This window comes from Haplochromis burtoni, unplaced genomic scaffold (genome assembly GCF_018398535.1).
Source record: "Haplochromis burtoni strain Fernald_Lab_line unplaced genomic scaffold, NCSU_Asbu1 Contig_186, whole genome shotgun sequence".
Classification (NCBI taxonomy): Eukaryota; Metazoa; Chordata; class Actinopteri; order Cichliformes; family Cichlidae; genus Haplochromis; species Haplochromis burtoni.
In genome coordinates this window covers 258,406-278,251 of record NW_024582547.1, presented here as the reverse complement: position 1 = coordinate 278,251, position 19,846 = coordinate 258,406, and the positions used below count along the sequence as shown (strand labels likewise).

The 19,846-nt window shown below is 41.0% G+C and overlaps 1 protein-coding gene across 4 annotated transcripts in view; it reads right to left on the bottom strand.

The window, feature by feature from the left end:
- Positions 1-6,237, bottom strand: part of cdk18 (cyclin dependent kinase 18) — a 56,230-nt gene extending 49,993 nt beyond the window's left edge. The window contains exons 1-2 of one of the 4 annotated variants that reach the window (XM_042225879.1): positions 6,098-6,237; positions 5,860-6,011 (exon numbers count right to left, since the gene is read on the bottom strand). The gene's annotated coding sequence lies outside the window, so the exon portion shown is untranslated. Of the gene's footprint in view, positions 1-5,859 lie in introns of all 4 variants that reach the window. The other 3 variants (XM_042225877.1, XM_042225878.1, XM_042225880.1) reach the window with 3 other exon arrangements.
- Positions 6,238-19,846: the final 13,609 nt, after the last annotated feature.

The following is a 19,846-nucleotide window of genomic DNA, read 5'->3' as shown; positions in this document are numbered from 1 at the left end:
ACACACACACACACACACACACACACACACACACACACTGATAGATGCATCAGGGGCAACTTGGGGTCCAGTATCTTGCCTAAGGTTACTTTGACACATGGACTATAAAAGCCAGGGTTTGATTCACCGACCTGATTGACTTGACCGTGCACTCTACCACCTAAGCAGTATTGAAAATGGCTGCTTCACCAATAGAACAAAACAAAACCAATCATCGTGTATTGTGCACCTTGAAGTTTCCTGTACTAGTCTGGAAGAGTAACACTATGTTAAACAAAAATCAAACGACAGACGGTGAAGAGTTTGTCCCTCGAAGAGGACCATCATCTGTTGTTTGGAAATAATTTGGACTGAGCACAAGTGATCAAGAACAAATCATATGCAGAGCGGTCTAGAGCAACACAACTGATTTATTCAGCTGCCTGGAAAGCCACCACAGGCTGCAGTATAATTACTGCATGAAAGCAAAGAAAAACAATGTAAGGTAACTAATGTGAATGTTACAACATCAGCTCAGGCTTATATAAAGATGAGCCTGTGCAGCTGGTTTTACAATCCATCCAGCTCACTAAGACACACTGAAATCACCAAGCAGTCAGATTTGTTTTGGCCAAAGACATCTGTCCATTAAACACAGTGAGGAACACGCTTCAGGAAAATGGTCAACATACAGCTGTCATACAGCTGTTGAGTGCTTTGATATGGGTTTTAGTCACATCCATAATGCGGGCACAGTCAACAGAGTGAAAGACTTTACATTGAGCTTCTAATAGATGCACGTAGGTCAGGTGAAGACATACCTTGTTTGCCTACATAGATGTTTAAAATAATTCAATGTGGTGCCATTTCACAACAACATTTGCGTCGAGGCAGCTTTTACTGAAAGGCAAAGGGCCAACAATAATATAGAGAACGCTCCAACCATCAGATGGCACTCTGCATTTGGCGACTGTGGGAAGGAAAAGCTCCTTTTTAACAGGAAGTAACCTCTGGAAGGACCAGGCTCAGAGAGGGCCAGCTTTCCAATGCGACCAACAGGAATGGAACAGAATCTAAAAGTGAAAACAATTCCCTGTTTTTGATGCAGTTCTTCTAATTATATTTTTACACTTTTCTTCTAAAAGATAAAACTGAATTTAGGTGAATCAGTGTCATCAGTTTTATGTGATGCAACAATGTATACATTACCATGAATGACACCCAAACATGGATGTGAAACCAGTGTTATGTGGAATAAAAACGTTTTTGTCACTGAACCCATTGCATAATCTTGACAAATGTTTATCATCTTAATATTAATAAAAAATAATTAAGATAATCATTTTGGCAATAATCGTGCAGCACTAGTTCAGCCCTTTTAACCAGTAACATATGGCTCTGCACAGTGACAGTGCAAAATATGAAGACATATCCATTTTTCACCTAATTTCTCATTCCTTGGAGTCTGTTATCAGTTAAATGAAAGTTATGAGTTAGTGTTTTTGATTGCTGTAGGACAAGTATGCTTTAGTCAGCCAGCTGAGGCCACCATAGCTTGGATTATGCATAATAAGAAAACAGAATTCAGTTGACTGCTACATGCAATTTACTGACAGTTTTCAGTTTGTCCACATATTGGAACATTATAACACTTTATAAAATGTGAACATGATTTATAGAAGATCGTATTTAAAGGTCCCACCAGCAGCCCAGGATTCATGCGAAGCCACTTGCAATATGATGCACATTTGTGGTAAGGATGTCAGGCAGTTCTGCTAGTTTATGATTACAAATGTACTATTAAAGACTGACAAATGATTTATGAGAACAGCGAGTAAACATAACTTTTTGTACGTCTCATGGAAAACAAAGAAACAAAGTGGTGAAGTGCCACGTCCTGTTTAAACAGGTTACACGAATGAAATACAGCCTTTGTAATAATGCAGACACAGTAAAGACAAATGGAGTCTCAGGTGACGGACACGGTGGAAATATTTGCACAAAAGATTCTGGCTTGCTGGAGCATTTAATCTTTTAATGTTTCATCACATTAGTTGCGAGAGAGGCCTGGTGCTGTGTGACAGGCAAGCCATCTTCCATTTGGTGTGTTTGACCAAATGTTTGTGTGTGTTTGTTCATCTCAGAGCTGGTGCCATGGCTATTGTTGAATACGATAAGGTCTATCTTCACATTATCATGGCTGAGTGGGCCTAGAGCTCTGTAATTAGGAACTCAATAATAAGCTGCTTATGTAAATATTACTATTGTGCCTCAGCTGCACACATGATGATGATTTCCAAATTATACAAACCTCTCTGTGTGGCAAAGTGTTACTTTAAAAAAACCCACAACCACGTGACGCATGTGATAATGTCATCTGAAACGGGAAGCTGTCATGAGGCTGACAAAGACTAACAGAATACAAAAAAGCAGGAGCAAATCTTGTGTTTGGTCTGTTGGATTAATCCTGGAGCGATGGGACAAATTCAGTGTTAAACACTTGAAAACTAGAAAGAAAGTGACTGTTTATGCAACGTCACTTTATTCACATCCAAGCTGCTGTCTTGCATGCAGACAGGTGAGCCTTCACATCCCGTTCAGACCCCTCTGAGCCACTGCTGCTACACTTGCAATTCATTTTTGCTTGACACATATGCAGTTAACAAATACAAAAATAAGCATGTTTGCCAGGTAAGCTGGAAACTGCTAATGCGAGTTTTAGAACTACTAGCTAGCCAGATAGCCAGTTAACATTCAAATTGTAACCTGATAATCTATTTTACACTAAAGAACCCTGCAAAAAGCTACGATGTGTCTATGGCCAATGTTCCCTCTAATTTTTCATGTGTCTGAGCAAACACACAAACTCGCTGAACGATCCCGTGGACCACTGTGAGCAACAGCAGATGTGTGCACTGTGGTCACGCCAGCATCGAATCCATCCAAGTTACATGTTTATTAAAATCATCAAATTACAGCATTTACATTTCTGTTAGGCTACTTTTAATTAACTGCTTTAGCCCACTTACAATGAAAATGTTAAAAAATCTTGTTCATGACGTGTGTGGTATGTTAACACTATTGGAAGTAAAAATAACTTGAACTCCAATTTTGAAAACATAACTTTATTATTATTATTATTATTATTATTTGCTCTGACTTGTATTATGAGTCTGAGTCTGTGGTCTGGGAGAGAGTCCTGTAACTCTGTCTGCAAAATACAGAATATAATGACCAATGTTGGGCAATTAGTTATTTAGTTACTTCTTTAAAAAAGTAACTGAATTATGCAAACAACAGTTTTTTGCAGCTATTTTTTAAATGCAGCCAAGGCGTTTTTAAATAAACATTTCAAACTATTTACAGAACAATCAGCTGTTCTGCATCAAATTTGATGCCACACAGATTATTTGTGCAAAAAAATAATTTCTGTCCACTATGAGATGAAGGAGAACAACAGCCTGATACCTGCAGGCCTGACAACAGGAGATGTATCACTGCTGTAACACCTGTAACATTCAGCAGTCGCCTCATTGTTCTGACACACAACAACAAAACTATTGACTACACTACACACTAACTACACACTAACTACACACTAACTACACAAGATTTGTGCTAAACGTCGCAAATCTCTCACATCTCAAAACACCGCCGTCACCTAAAACTTCCCCCCTTCCTAAACAACTAAGTGGGATGTTGCCTTATATCATTTTTTGATTGGTCCACATAGTACATTTTTCCACCAATAGGAAAGGGTGGAGTTTTTTGGTTTTGGTTTTGCTCACAGGTGGAGAGTGCTTTCCTTATAAAACGCAGTTTTTACCGTTTCTTCCCGCAGTAAATATAAACAACGACAATATTCAGGAAGAAAAACAAACATTGCAGATATTTTTATCATAACTCTGGTTTTACGTGGCCGATCAACACAATTTAAAAACTGGTATAAAGTCCACACTTTTCCGTCAGTTGTTCCGTCTGTCCTGCTCACATCTCCAATGGTTGTACACGTTGTCATTAACGTGGCTTCACTCCACATCAGCCATGCTGCTTTGCTAGCTAAAACACCGGTGTCGGCACATAAGGACGCTGTCATAGCCTGTCAACGACGTTGATTAACTGCGTATATACGAATGTGAATCGCATTATTGGCAGGACTATGGGATAAGGTGGCATCGTTCTGATCCCATACTGGAGCAGCCAGTCACTTACTGACTAACACTGCAAAACAGAATTGTTAAAGTTTTAATTTTCATTTCAATTTAGGTTGGATTTTTTTTTTTTGTGCGGATTTTTTTTTGTGCGCAACACAGATTTTCTGTGCGCAGAGACCGTGCCAGCAGTGCGCAATTGCGCACGCGCGCAGCTTGGAGGGAACATTGTCTATGGCTACATATTTATGTTCACCAGACACTTTATTAAGCACCCCTGGCTACCTCTTGCTCAAAAGCTAAGGTCATCTGCTAATCGGAAGGTTGGTGGTTCCATCCCTGGTTGCTCCAGTCTGCATGCCAAATATCTTTTGGCAAGAGGAAAAAGTGTTTGTGTAAATGGGGGAATGAGGCAAGTTGTGTAACCAAAATGTCTCAAAGAGATGAAATATCTTCATGCACCTAAAAAGGAGTCCCATTGCCTTTAACTCAACCACTTAGGATTATAATGACCTGGATGGCTTAGCAACAAGTTCAAAGATTCACTTTTGGTTGTGTTTTCACACTTGCTTGCAGCTCTGTGTTCAGTATATTTTGGTCCTGAGTGGCTTTTTAAGGTTACCCATAATGGCAGCTAATATCCACACAGCACTAAGGTACCACAGTAGGCAGCAAGCTAATGGTAACGTTGGAGTAACTAAAACACACATGTTGCCTCTGCACCTTTACTGAGGTGTTTTGATAACTTTAAGCCCTGCAGACACTACTTTGCTATTTTGATATAATCAAAGCCTGTCAAACATGCCAGGCCAGCTTATAGTTGCTGTCCAGAATAAGGGGAGATCAGTTATTGCCAAACTAAACATTTGCCAACTGTATGTCACTAAATGCAGTTGCAGAAAAATGAAACTGAATTAAAGTCGAAGCTATTTGATGCCTGCGAAGACTTTAAACTATTTAATAATTACTTCACATTCTTAGCGTGCTCAGTATGCAACACTTAAGCAGACGTAAAACTTCTCACTAAAATGTTACAGTCAGTTATTTTCGTGATGCCATAGCAGCAACGCTGCAGACTTAACTGCATGATTCAACAACGTGTGACAATGAAGTGGAAAAGAGAAGCTGGTCTGCACACACATACACACACATCAGACGCACAATTACACCTGCAGGCCCTTATGGGCAAACAGTGCAGTGTGTACAGTGTTTGTAGATGGATCTCTGTAAATTGGGGTGAGGGGTCCTTATTACATCACAGCTATCACTGTGTCAGGTTACATGTGAGTACTAATGCATGAAGCTGATCACAGAGAAGAGACCTTGAGGAGAGAGGTGGGAGTAGGCAAGGATTTCAGATGTGCTCAGATGTTATTTTTGTAGCAGCTACAGTTATTGTGCAGACGTACAACTTTAAGAAAAATGCTTCCTCATATCAGTACCTGTTGTACTTAGAGCATGTTATGTAATAGCAGCTTTTATTATGTGTAAACAGTCTCTAAGTCTGACCTTGTATTTGCACCAGACAAAGCGTCAAACCGAAACTGGCAACTTATGTGGCAAATTACAGCTACTGAATCAGATATTCAGTGAGGTAATGAGGATTTCTAAAGAAAAAAGAAAAAAAGAAATGTAAGTATGCTTTCCCTGAACCCCTGATCGGTGCTATGAAGTCTGTTCGCCTTTAATAAACACTGTGAGTGGATGTTGCTGCAGCAGAGCTACTTACTTACAGAAGAGCAGAGGTCATCTACACACACACAGAGGATGGATGGATGGATAGATGGAGGGAGTGAGAGGCGAGGTGAGGAGGGGATTTGAGCAGCCTCCTGCCTCCTGTCTCTCAGGTTTCTCCTCGCCTTCCCAGGTGTCACTCACAGTCTTAAACAGAGATAAATCCACAGGATGTAGGCAGCTCTGCCACAGTGATGGACAGATGACTTGGCAGGGTAAAGAAACTGACCAACCTGTCCACCAGTCCTTCTGACAGCTCACCCTTCCACCCTCCCTTCCGTCCTCCACGCAAAGCGTCGCTTCACTGGCCAGATAACAGGAAGGACTAAATAAAGACACAGAAATACAGTGGAGACAGCTCAGGAGAGGAGAAACTGCTGCTGAGGAGGGCTTTTTAATCAGCCTGCAACTCCTCCCCCACCAATCTCTGACTTTGGCCCTCCCTCGTTGGTATGGCGACTGCCAATTACCACTCGGGAAAACACGAGCCTCTGCCTCTCAGCCCTCCCCCTCCTCCCCCAGAGCCAGCCTGTGGTGTTGACAGGGCGCACACACTAGCGTGGCGACATCTATGAAAGCATGCGTGTGTGTTTCTGTGTGTGAAAGAATGCATATAACAGTGCATATTTGTGTGTAAATCTGAACATGCACAGTATCCTTGTTTCTATGTACTGCACATAAAGTGTCTGTGTGCGTGACTCCAACTCTTTAAGGAACAAAATGAAACACTGACCGCCACAGTGAGGGGATTTTGTCAATCTGTCATGCTGTGGGGAAGTTTTGCTTTGGGTCTACTTGTTCCCTTGGAGGAAAGTTTCAGGATGTTCCTCTAAATGCTCACCTGTAATCGAACATTTCTATAATAATTGGTAATAAAACACAAGATCTCACAGAATGGCTGATGAGCATAAAAAGTTATGTGTGCAGGGCACAGATTTTACTTTTTTGTTTGCCTCATGTCTTCATTTTTTAAATGCTGCTTAGTGGTTAATTAGCGAGCGTGGCAAACAAGTCAGCTTCTTCCATGCAAACTATGGGCAAATGAAGCAATTAGCTAGGGCCCAAAGAATTCTAATTTCACCGAGCAACAGTCTTTGCCTCAATCTCAGATCCTCTACCAGAGGCCTGAGACTGCGCTCTTCTGGACAGAGATCTCAGATGTTGTTCCTGGGATCTGCTGGAGCCACTCGCCCAGTTTAGGGGTCAAAGAGCTCATGTCTTCCTCTGCTTAAAACAACTTCTTCCTAGAGTTCTGTCCTTTTAGAATTACAGGCCTACTTCCAAACTGCCGTTTATTTCAAACTGCCATCGCTCATTGAGTCCACTTTACTGAAAATTACTAATATTTTTATGCACTTAGACAAAGGTGAATTTTCCATTGCAGTTTTTCAGCAACCTTTTTCTTATTAATGGATTATAGAACTGTTTTCGCATCACTGGCACAGTGATGTTCTCAAATGGGTTTCATCATAATTATTTTAAATTTTTCTGTTAAGCCCAGCAGCCTCAAAACAACCTCAAAAGCCTCTCCATTTCTATTAAGAATTGGATGTCCCCATATTTCCTCCATCTCAACCCTGGGATAACTCGGGTTCTTGTGTTTGACCCTGACAGCTTCTCTAAGGAGGCCGGTCATTATATCGGCCCCCTTTAAAGCAAAACCACGGTATCATCTTTGACCATGATGTCTTTTATCCTGTCTTTCTTCTCTCTCCCCAACCGGTCGCGCCCCTCCCCGAGCCTGGTTCTGTTGGAGGTTTTTTCCTGTTTTTCCTGTTTTTCCTTCCCACTGTCGCCAAAGTGCTTGCTCATAGGGGGTCATATGATTGTTGGGTTTTTATGTATTATTGTAGGGTCTACCTTACAATATAAAATGCCTTGAGATGACTGTTGTTGTGATTTGGCGCTGTACAAATAAAATTGAATTGAATCGATCTGAAGTTTGAATCTTACATCTCTAAGTTTATCCAGTTTTGCAGAAGTATTGCAAAAATTAAACATTTACTGTCATTCAATAATTTGGAACTTTCAGTGTGCACTTGGATTCTCTCCTGCTGTGATTATTGTAACTATTGCGTTATATGCATCTCTGTCTTCCTTAGCCTGACTTCACTTGGTTGAGAATGCAGCAGGTAGGCTGCTAACAAGAGCTAGAAGGTAGGCGCACAACACTCACATTCTTTCTTCACTTTACTGGCTTCCAGTGAAATTCAGCATCCACTTTAAAATTCTATCATCAATTCACAAAGCTCTACATAGCCAGGCTCCAGCTACCATGGAAGAGCTACTGAGACATTATCATACTATGTTTTCTTGACTAGAGGTGCAGGTTGGACTCGGGAGAAGAGTTCAGCATGTTTATTTACAGTAATTAAAGATTCAAGGTTAGCTTAGCCTGGGCTCCCACAAACACATGCACAGAATAAACCTCTCTCAGGAATCTCTCTCTTGGTAACTCACTCAGTTTCCACTTCCAGGTTTTCTGCACAGAGGAGAACAGAAGGTTAGACAAAGTCACAGAGCAAAAATAAAGCAGCAGGCAGGTAAGGAGGCACCATCACTAACTTGGTCCCAAAAAATGATCAGGCATCAGATGAAGGTCTTCCTTCCTATTAAGTAGAAGACTCAGGTAATAACCAACAGGTGAATTGGTTAGTTCCAGGTGTGCAGATTCTGAGGGTGGGAAACCAGAGTAGGACCCACCCCTGAAACACAGCGTGTGGCTAGCACACACACTGACACCAACATTCAGATAGACAGGGAGAACGAGAGATCATGCAATAAAGAGAAGAGAAAAGATAGAAAAGAGTGAGGCAGCTTAGGAGGACTTGAAGACCATGACACATCCGGTAGGTCTGGTCCATGTTATGACACTTAATCAAAGACTGTGAATAGAAGAAACTATTAAATGACCCCAGAAACTCATCGGGAAAGTGTTTACTGCAGTCAACGATAAAGGAAGCAGAACATTTTGGAAACAGAGGAGTCGCTCCCTGCTGGCCATTAGAAATAATACAATTAAAAGCCACACAACCACGCCCATCCTTTCTATACAGAAGTTATATTACTCAGGCTAAATCAAACAAATGTTCATTCATAATCCAACTGTGGCTACACTGATTTTAATTCAGTTTGACACTATCACAGTGATTCAGAAGACAACCCTTTTCCCAGTGGGAATCTAACCCTAACCCTACGATTCTTCTCCTCCTTTTTCTTCTGATCTCTCATTCTCTGTTGTGAATGTACAAATTTAGTAACGCCCCTTCCCCTCTAGGCAACATTGAAGTCATTCTGGCAGTGGTGACTCGACTGCTATCACATTCCATTTGTAGACATTTCAGATAGATCGTGTTATGTAAAGAGCAGCTGTGGCTGGTCACTGTGTTGTGTGTTTAACACCGTGGTGATTAATGAGAGCAGTAACATTAAAATATAACCTGTTGTGCAGGAGTAGTTATTGAGGGTTTTACGCAACAATGAGTTTACGTACAGAAGAGTTGTTTCTTTCCATGCTGTCTGATCATAGACTGTGTTTAAAAGATGGGGAAAAACGGCTACATTTTAATTAGGCCATTTTTGATGACGCTTCATTTAACAGTAGATTCATCTCTCAGGTTCTTCCTCCTGAATGTTTCATAGATCAGATTTAAGTGGCTTAACAAAAAAGTAAGGAAAATCACATTCCGAAAAGGAGGATAAAACAGATCTACATCATTGCTGAGACGTTGTTGGCTCATGAGTATGTATCCAAGTAACCACTTGCTCATCATGAACCCTCGCTAACCACTGGGTGGCGTCATGGTGCTCATATCCATCTTTTATACACAGTTTCAGACAGTGACATTTTAGGATGATTAAGATCATTTTTGCCACAGTGAATATTTAAGGACTCAATTGGATAACTACACAGGTAATGAAACTAATATTTCACAAAGAAGTCAGTCCATTCAAGTTTATGTAGAACTTTTGCATTAGTCACCTCTTATCTTGTACAGTGGTCCCTCGTTTATCGCGGGAGTTACTTTCCAAAAATAACCCACGATAGGTGAAATCCGCGAAGTAGCCAACTTTATTTTTTACAATTATTATAGATGTCTTAAGGCTGTAAAACCCCTCACTACACAATTTATGCACTTTTCTCAGACAGGCACGAACATTTTCACACTTTTCTCTCTTGTTTAAATGCTCTCAAAGTTCAAACCTTTGTAGAAAAATAAATGGTAAATGGCCTGTATTTATATAGCGCTTTACTAGTCCCTAAGGACCCCAAAAGCGCTTTACATATCCAGTCATCCACACAGGTAAGCTACATTGTAGCCACGGCCACCCTGGGGTGCACTGACAGAGGCGAGGCTGCCGGACACTGGCGCCACGGGGCCCTCTGACCACCACCAGTGGGCAACGGGTGAAGTGTCTTGCCCAAGGACACAACGACCGAGACTGTCCAAGCCAGGGCTCGAACTGGCAACCTTCCGATTACAAGGCGAACTCCCAACTCTTGAGCCACGATCGCCCCGTAAGTCCAGTATTATAGAATGTGACACTTCAGAGTCACACTGCTAGTGATTGAAGATTTATGTAAATTTGACAATCTGAACGCATTCTGTACTGCACAGGAGACATAGCACGAGATTGATTGACAATGGTCTACAGCCAATCAGGACGCAGAACACAATGCGCTGTACGAAAAAAAAAAGGCCTGCAAAATTGCATCCAAAAAAATCTGCGAAACAGCGAGACCGCAAAAGGTGAACCGCGTTATAGCGAGGGACCACTGTACCCTTCAGATTCCAGCAATTGAGTTACCTAATCCCCTTTGATTGTTCACCAAGTCCTTTTTAACACTTCATGGAAATATTGTGCTGTTAATGCTTTTTTAGATTTCATTTTTAGAGTTTGTTAGTTTAATTGAGTACTTTTTGTGTTTAAGTGTACATCTACCACTGCTTTGATGTACATTTAACAGACTTGAATTCTAATGTTATTGCAAAGATTGCTTCTGTTGGTCCCTATTTACCTTGATGCAAAACTTGACAAATAAAGGTGGAAATGACATACCTAGCTCAAAATCTCTCATATTCTCTGCAAGACAGCAAGCTGATGAAGAAAAAGTCTCTGATTGACTGTAAGGTCATATTCTGCGACTCTCCATAGTCCAGACTCTACAGTTTACTGGTTTATTGCAAAGCTGCAATCTTGGCAGTAAACCAGTTTAAACACGTCTTGTTACATCTTTAAACACAATTAGTAGGTTGTAAAAAGGGAATTATTATCACCATTGATGTAATTACCTGTTGATTTTAAATGTATATCTCCAGTATCTTGGATTAGAGTAATTTGAGGTAAAGTATTGCCACATTATGCTAGTATATTTTGAGCGGCTCCCATTGGTAAAGAAGTGCAGCTGAGGTCAAGCATGATGAGGACTGTCTGCGTCAGTGATGGGTATTCACATGCTGACAGCCTCAGAGCCTTGCACATGTACAAGCTATATTGAGTAAGGTCAGACTTTCCAAAAGGAGGCTTGTCAGATGTTGCGGGACCAGCTGGAGAGTCTTTTAAAATAACTTTGTAGCACATGGTGAAAAAGATGTTAGAGGTGAAAGTTCAGCTGCGTTTTTCTGGAATGAATCCTGAGGGTGGAAAAGAAAAAAACAATGAACTACTGAACTCTCCGCAGCAGATTAATTACCCTGTTACAGAATTAAAATAAATCCCTTTAGAGTTCTTTGCTGCTGCCTTGCACTGAGTTTTCACTGTTTGTTCTCTTTGTTTAATCTGTCTTTATTGCAATGAAATTATAATAATTACACTGATGCCCAGTCACATATTTATGTATTCTATGTGCACTTTAAATTCATATAATGTAGATTTTTTGTTTATTTCTTATTGTTTTACAATTTGGACAGAAAAAATGAGAAACAGAAAAAAATCTATGATGAGGACACAGACTTCATTTCTTATTTGTCCAATAATTTTATGGTTTTGATCTATTTGACGGATGTTTGCACTAGTTCATTTTTTGTTGTGTGAATAACTTCGGCAGGGTGTGGCTTGTGGCTCAGCTGCAGGGGAGGTGTGGAGCAGTGTGTTCAGGGTGTGGTGTCAGGGGAGGCTGACTCACACACCTGACCTCCATCATCGAATGTGTCTCCCCTTTAAAGGATGTTGCCGGCACTGGAGGGGAGAGCGGTGTAGCAGCTGGAAAGCTGCTCAGAAAGAAAGTGCCTAATCGTATACACAATAAAGCACATAGCAATGTGCAATGCTGTGTGTGTGTCCTCATTTGTCTCACAGTGACATTTTTGTGATCTTTGCATGTAACCTGCCAAGGGACTGCACATGCCAATTAGCTTTAAGCTAACTCTGGTATAATTCATCAAATGGCAAGATTTCTGTTTATATTGTAGATCATCCCTTTTCAAATAAAACCGATTAAATGAAATTAAACTAGTAGGCCTCACTTTAGTATCCGACTACACTTCTCTAATCCGAACGACATTCCAATGTCATTGCTGTATATTCTGGTATTGTGGATCAGTGAATCAATGTCTTGTTCACTCTTGGCAAACAGCTTGATGTCATCCATGTAGAGGAGGTGGCTGACGATTGCTCTGCTCTTAGTTTGAATCCGTCTTGTCTTGTCAATGAGCTGACTGAGGAGGTTGAGGCCTATGCAGATCATCATTGGGGACAGAGCATCTGCTTGGTAGATCCTGCACTTGATATTGACTTGTGCTGCGGCCTTTAAATTGGCCTCTAGTGTTGTATAACACATCCCCATTGAATTCCTGATGAAGACTCTTAAGGTCCAGTTGATCTTGTACAATTATAGGCATTCTAGGATCCAGTTATGGGGCACTGACTCATAGGCCTCTCTTTAATCAATCCAGGCAGTGCACAGGTTGGTCGGCCTGGTCTTGCAGTCTCAGGCGACTGCTCTGTCTACCAGTAGCTGGCGTTTTGCTCCTCTGGTTTTCTTGCCATTTCCTTTCTGTGCCCCGCTCGTGCATTGAGCCATGTGGTTATTCATCTTAGCCAGAGGATGTACTTCCTGAGGCAGCTGAAGAAATTCAACCTGCCAACACGGACGATGATGCAATTCTACACTGCAATCATCGAGTCCATCCTCACCTCCTCCATCACCGTGTGGTACGCTGGAGCCACTATCAGGGACAAACAGAGACTGCAGCGTGTTGTGCGCTCTGCTGAGAAGGTGATTGGCTGCAGACTCCCATCTCTGCAGGACCTGTACACCTCCAGGACATTGCGGCGTGCAGCTCGGATCTCAGCTGACCCTTCTCACCCTGGACACAGTCTGTTTGACCTGCTCCCCTCAGGCAGGAGGCTCCGGTCCATTCGCACCAGAACCTCTCGCCATAAGAACAGTTTCTTCCCCTCTGCTGTTGGACTCATGAACAATAACCATGACTGTTCCCACCACTAACACATGACCCTACGCTGTGTTCACTGCATCATTCCATGTTTGCACTGATTACCACCTGCACTCATGTATATATCTATCTACTTAGCACTTAATTTTTATTTTTATGTTTATTTAAGCGTTGTCTGACAGTATGTTTGCACTAAGTACCGCAGCAATTTCCTAATGTTGTAAACCTGCTCAACATTTGGCAATAAAACCCTTTCTGATTCTGATTCTTCTGATGCCTGTGGTACTGAGGCAGGATATCGGCTGGTAGTTGAATGGAACCAGTCCCTCCTCTGCTACAGGTTTCTCCAGAAGCCTTCCAGGCTGTCCTCACATAATCCCCTGACCCGTTGTCCTGGCTCCCCCTTGCCATAGTATTTGTGTTGTACCTCGTCAGTCTCTAGCCGTGATAGCAGTTCCTTCTTCCCAATTTTGGAACACTGAGCAACCATTGTTTCGCCATCAATCTGGATGCTGGGTATCAGAGATTTCATAAGTCTCTCATTCTATTCATATAACCCCTTCCACTGAGGTTACTTGCGTAGTAGCATTCCAACAGCACTCAATTTTCATCTCTTGCCCACTTATGCCTTCTTGTTCCAGTTGCCCACTTTTCAGTGTGTCCTGGTTCCTCAACACCTGACGTGGACCTTGTTAATCCGGGTGATGTCTGAGCTGGCATCGCTTCATTTTTCTGTCTCTTGCTCATGTCTGAGGTAGGCTTGATTGGCATTGAAGTCTAGCCTAGGGACCTTTACTGGACACAGATGCACCAGTTGGGAGTGTATATCTAGTATATCTATATATAGTCCAGTCCATTTGGTGGACATTGTTTATAATCGGTCATTCTGCATTATCGCACACACACCCACAAGGGAAATCTGAAAAATCCACTTTTGAATCAAATGATTAACACGACGCAGCATGCAGCCCTTCTCAAAACATCAAGGTTTATTAACTTATATTAAGAGAAAAAAAAAGTGAAGCTGATAATGACGCTGAAGTCTGACGTAATCATGACACTCACGTTTGTCCTCTGCAGTGACAAAAAACGAATCAATGCAGGCGAGTGTTTCATTTTACAGAATAAGGTAGAAAACATTCATTATATTATTCCCACGAAATTAAAAATTGCATAATGTTGGTTTTATAAATAAATAAATACACATACACGTGTGAAAACAGATGGAAACACACGCTTACACACTGGATTGCCCTCGTCCTTCGGCAGCAGGCAAGTTTCTCTCTTTCTTTCCTACTTACTCATTAACACACACAGGGAGATGGTGTACGAGCACACAGCATTACAGAAATTAAAATCTATCCTGGGGAGCTGCTGCCACCAAGGAGGCTGTTTCATATTTGATGAGCAAACACAGAGATCTCGCTTTCTGTTTCTATCCTTTCATTCAAGCCTGGCTGAATGCACAGTTACAGACATAGAGATAACAAACATTCATCTATACGGTTTTTCTGAAGACAAACTAAATTTTCAAAGGGAAATATTGATGATAGAGACCACACTCTTGTATAGCTGTGGAAATGCAGATGTTTGGAAAATCTGCTTACAAAATCACAACAAAATGTGCTAGCACAATCTGTTTTCTCTTTTCAACAGACCCAACTAATTAGCATGTATTGCAAAATGAAGCATTTGGACAAAATATGTCCTCTGGGAAATTCTTTAAATGCAAAACGAAAATGCTTATTGTGGAGGATCAGGAGAGTCAAGCACATCAAAATAAAGCAATCTGAGTTATGGTTGAGTTATATAGTTATAAAAATATAATAATATAGTTATAATATATAGTCCTTTGGTCCAACTCCCGAAAACTTGTTTACGTCTTTGAGCTGACGGTGCCGTGGGAGGATGCAATTGAGGAAGCAGTTGAGCGTAAGAAGCTGCGGTATGCCAACTTGGCAGCTGAGGCAGAGGACAGAGGCTGGAAGATCAAGGTGCGCCCGGTGGAAGTGGGGTACAGGGGCTTTGTTGCCAGTACAACAGCAAAACTGCTTAGAGAGATTGGGATCAGAGGACAGGCGCAACGTCAGGCTATAAGACAACTAGCTAACACTGCTGAGAGGACCAGTCACTGGCTGTGGCTAAAGAGGACTGACAACACTTGGGCAGCTATGTCAGTCAGCTAACCGTGAGACACACGCCCAGGATTGATTAACCTGTGGTGGGCCTGCCTTAGTAGAGGGTGTCAAAAGGGTAGAAAACACTAGAAATTTTGCTGGGTTAGGGTTAGGATCTCTAATTCCTAAACCCCAACCAAGGAAGGGAAAAAAGGGCAGATTAGCCTGGGATACAAGACTGAAACACCCTGTGAAGTTGAGGCACACATAGATGTGTCCCGCTGGTAAAGTCTCTGGACTGCCTTTCCTAATAACCCCTCAAGACTTACTCCACTTGAAGCAATGCATTATCAGGGATTGTAACATCTAGTCCTTTACTGAATCATTTGAGAGACATTGATGACGTAATTCTATATTTAATCATTGAAATTTACTATAAAAAGCCAAATTATAAGTAAATATTTCTAAATGAACTATTAATGCATTAATAAATACCCAAATAAATGGAAAGTGGAATTAGAATAAGAAACCTTCATTAAATTCTTAATTAAAACGTCATTAAAAAAAAAAAGTCACATTTAGGATTAAAAAAAAAAAATCCATCCATTTTCTAAGGAATGAAGCCGAGACCTCTCTTTTCCAGCCACCGTCTCCATGCCAGCCGAGGCTAACTGAGAGATGTAATCTCGAGGAGACATCCTGGTCATATGCCCGAACCAGTTTACCTGCCTCCTTTAAATGTGGAAGAGTAGCAACTGAGCCACAGATTAAGGAATTCTGTCTTATTATTCCAGCATTATTCGTGTTTCTCATTTTAACTCTTTCTCCTCTGCTGATGTTTTTATGAGCCCAGTGGTTAGTGGTTAGATGTTTCGAAGTTTATTGATTGCGCCATTTTGTAAACATGATGTGTGACGATGAAAAAATGATGGAAAATGTAAAGATTCACTCGTTGTGTGTGTTAAGCTGACCTGGCTGAACAGGAGGTTCCAAAGCATCATTTATATAATCTTTGAATACAAGATACAGTCGACTATGAATGCCATTTGTTTTGCATGGAATGTCCGTATTGTATGCTGTGACCATAGCAGGGAGATAACTTGTTTCTATAAATGATTTGGTTTTTCTTATTATTCTTTCTGAAAAGCCACACAGAGTGCTGTTGTGCTCTGTATTGTTGTTTGACCCCTTTGCAAAAGGGAATTAAAATTTCACAAAACAACCTATTTGTGTGAAAATCGATTTATGTCAGCTTTCCATAATAACCCATCTAATATTATGTAATGATAAAACTACTTTAGTGTGTGTAGAAGGTGCTTCTGGACAGTGTAATTTCTGCTGAGTCTACTGGCTTCTATGGAAGCTTGAGGATGGAAGGTCATGCTACAGAAGTTGGCCGTGGTAACTGGGAAGGCACCTGGAAACAGAAAACAAAAACAGCATTGACAAGAGTTTCCAGTGAGCCAACGAACAAAATTCATCATGTTAAGCACACAAACATGCTTCAATAATCATAAAAATTTAAACTCACAGGGTACTGTCAGTCAACCCAGCAAAAATCATTTTGATGATGTGATTAAGTAACATATTCTCACGATACCTTTTTCCCACTACGAAAACCCCCCCATCCAAAGCGGTCATGGATACGTTTATTTTTAGTCGCCTTGCTCCAGACTTTGCTTCCTCTACAGACGACATCTCAGTGGGATTAAAGAAGTCCTCAAATTTCAGTTTCATATTTACGCTCAGCTTTCTCATCAGCATCAGTACAGCATGCACATCATTGAAGACACAATAGCTGACAAAAGGAAGCCTTGGTGAAGTCCAATACCCTACCAGAAATAAGTCTGACTCATTGCTGACAATGACCAAGCTTTTGTGTGGGGATCAAATACCTTATACGTAAAAATGAGCCACATACCCAGGCCATACTCAGGCTGCTCCAAACATATAGGTATTCTACACATAAATCTATATTATGTGAATCATATAGATCCATATGTTAATCCCAGGAACTCAGCTGTAAGGTAAACTTTCAATAATTCAAAGTAAAGAACCCGTTTTCCTTGTTCCTTTTTCTGTTAGTGTAGCACTTCATGTACAGTTTTCCTATTTTCAACTGCAACCCATTACACAATCATCTCCAAATAACTGAAGAGACAGCACGCACATGGACAGACACACGTTACCCACCATCAGTGGCTATAATCGTGGAAGCTGTCTCAGTCAGCCAAATAACATTTTCCCTGCAGGGAAACAGATGGGGGAGTTTCCCCTTCAGGCTGAACAGTGCAATGAGAGATGAGACGCTGCAGTGTACCTCTCTTCTCAGCAGAAGGATAAATACACCTCCTCCTGTCTCTTAAACCTGCTGAGATCTCTATTCTCTCTAAACAGTTACAGCACCTCCGATAATGATAGCAGGGGTATTTTCAGCAGCAGGCTCTTATCTATATCAATGCCAATTCATTTGGCTCAGGTAGAAGGTGAGGAGGCAATAATGTCCTTCCAGAAAAACCTACTATTCACAGTAAAATCAAATTCGCAGCATCTGTGAGATGGGTTTTTGAGACAACAAATGAACATAAGCACAGGAGTTTCATTGCAAACCTTTATAAATTCTGCTGTCACCAAAAGGAGGCGCATCATTCACCTCACCTGAGCTAGAGAAGAATACACTTAATGCCGGAGGCAACAATTGCACATAATACCAGGAGCAAAGGTCCTGAACGCCATTTAAACCATCGCATCCTGTTTAACCCTCTCAAGGCAGGCGTTGCCGATTTGCAACAGTTAAAAACTAACAACCTGATTACCCCACAAAAGAACATGTGTTTTGTTCAGCCTGCTATCACACAGCTTCCCATCCAGTGTGCTAGGGAATGAGACACAGGAGGAGAGCACAGGTGGGAGTAATCACACACAAGGCTGGGAGGGAAGCAAAACTGAACACGCTACACACCAAACAAGGAAGTAGCAAAATAAAACAGGAAACACGAGACACAGACTGAGACGTGGACTTGACACTGGAACTGGGGAAGACATGAAAAGATGACGTGACACGAGGAACACCGGGGAGGCACAGAGACAGAACCCAAGAGACTAGAAACTATAAATAACAATGAAGTCAAAGACTATTAATAATTCAAAAACACCGGGTCACAGACCCAGGCCCATGACACAGACACCAAACCCCCTACCACCTACAACAAAATAGCTAAAATAGGTCAGTAAGATAAATACCATAACACAGGATGAAATCACTCACTAAGGTAAGAAAAGTGCAGAAATGATCACAACTAAATAGAATTAACAAAAGTGTGTAGTTGATCTAAACTCAAGGTTAGCAGAATAAAAACTGCATAGAGTATTTAATATTTTAAGTCATCATAATATGGAACAGAGAGTCTTTCCACTACAAGGGTGCACATTGCTGTCACATGATTTGTAGACAGTACACGTTTCGTGAGCAACTTTTATTGTTACTGGGACGATCTTAGAAAATATCCCACTTCTATAACTTTCGTTAATTGTTTTTTTTTTAGGATTTAGATTTTTTAGAATAGCATTAATATCGAGCTTTGTGAATAAATGGCCCAAGTATTTCTGTCAGTAGTTAGTACAGACCAAAACTTTAACTTAAACGACTGGAAAATGTTCCAACATTTAAAACTCATTCCAAAACAATTGAATTGTTCCCTTATACATTCTAGATCTGTAAATTGGCAAATCTACAGTTTGTAAATGTTGTTTTTTAAGCCTTCAATGTAATAGAAACCCCCCCAAAAATGAACAACTTGTTTTTCTTGCTCTTATTAGAATCAAAGTGTAATGCATCTATGCATTTTGTATCCCACTGAAGAATTAAGCAGGAACATTTATAGATGGTTGAAACCCACTTACTAGGAATTTTAAAAGTCATAAATGTGTTTTTATTTTAAATGATTGTAAATTAGAGGCATGTATATAATGAGGTCGGTTTTCATAATGAATTATGTGTTGTGAGTGGCTGTGTGCAGACAGGAATAGGACCCAAGGTGCAGACTCCGGAGACAGATGTGAACTCAAAACAACTTTAATGTTAAACTCAAATATAACATAACTGGAAAAATCAAAATAAACTTACACCGGCGGACTGACAGAACACACAGCTAAGTAAACGGTAGATCGCGACCCAGACACAAAGAAACACAGGGCTCAAATACACAGAGGGAGCAATCAGGGAATGGGTAACAGGAGGGAAACACAGCTGGGGCAAATCAGAACTGACGAGACAAGGAAGCGTAAACTGAACACACTGAGATAAGACAGAGACCGTCAAAGTAAAACAGGAAACACCAAACAGACTGAACAAAAGACACAGACTCACATGCAGGCACTACAGTGGGACCAGGGCAGACACAGACACTGACTGGACACGGGGATATAGAAACTAAGGATCAGAATCAGAATCAGAATCAGAATGGGG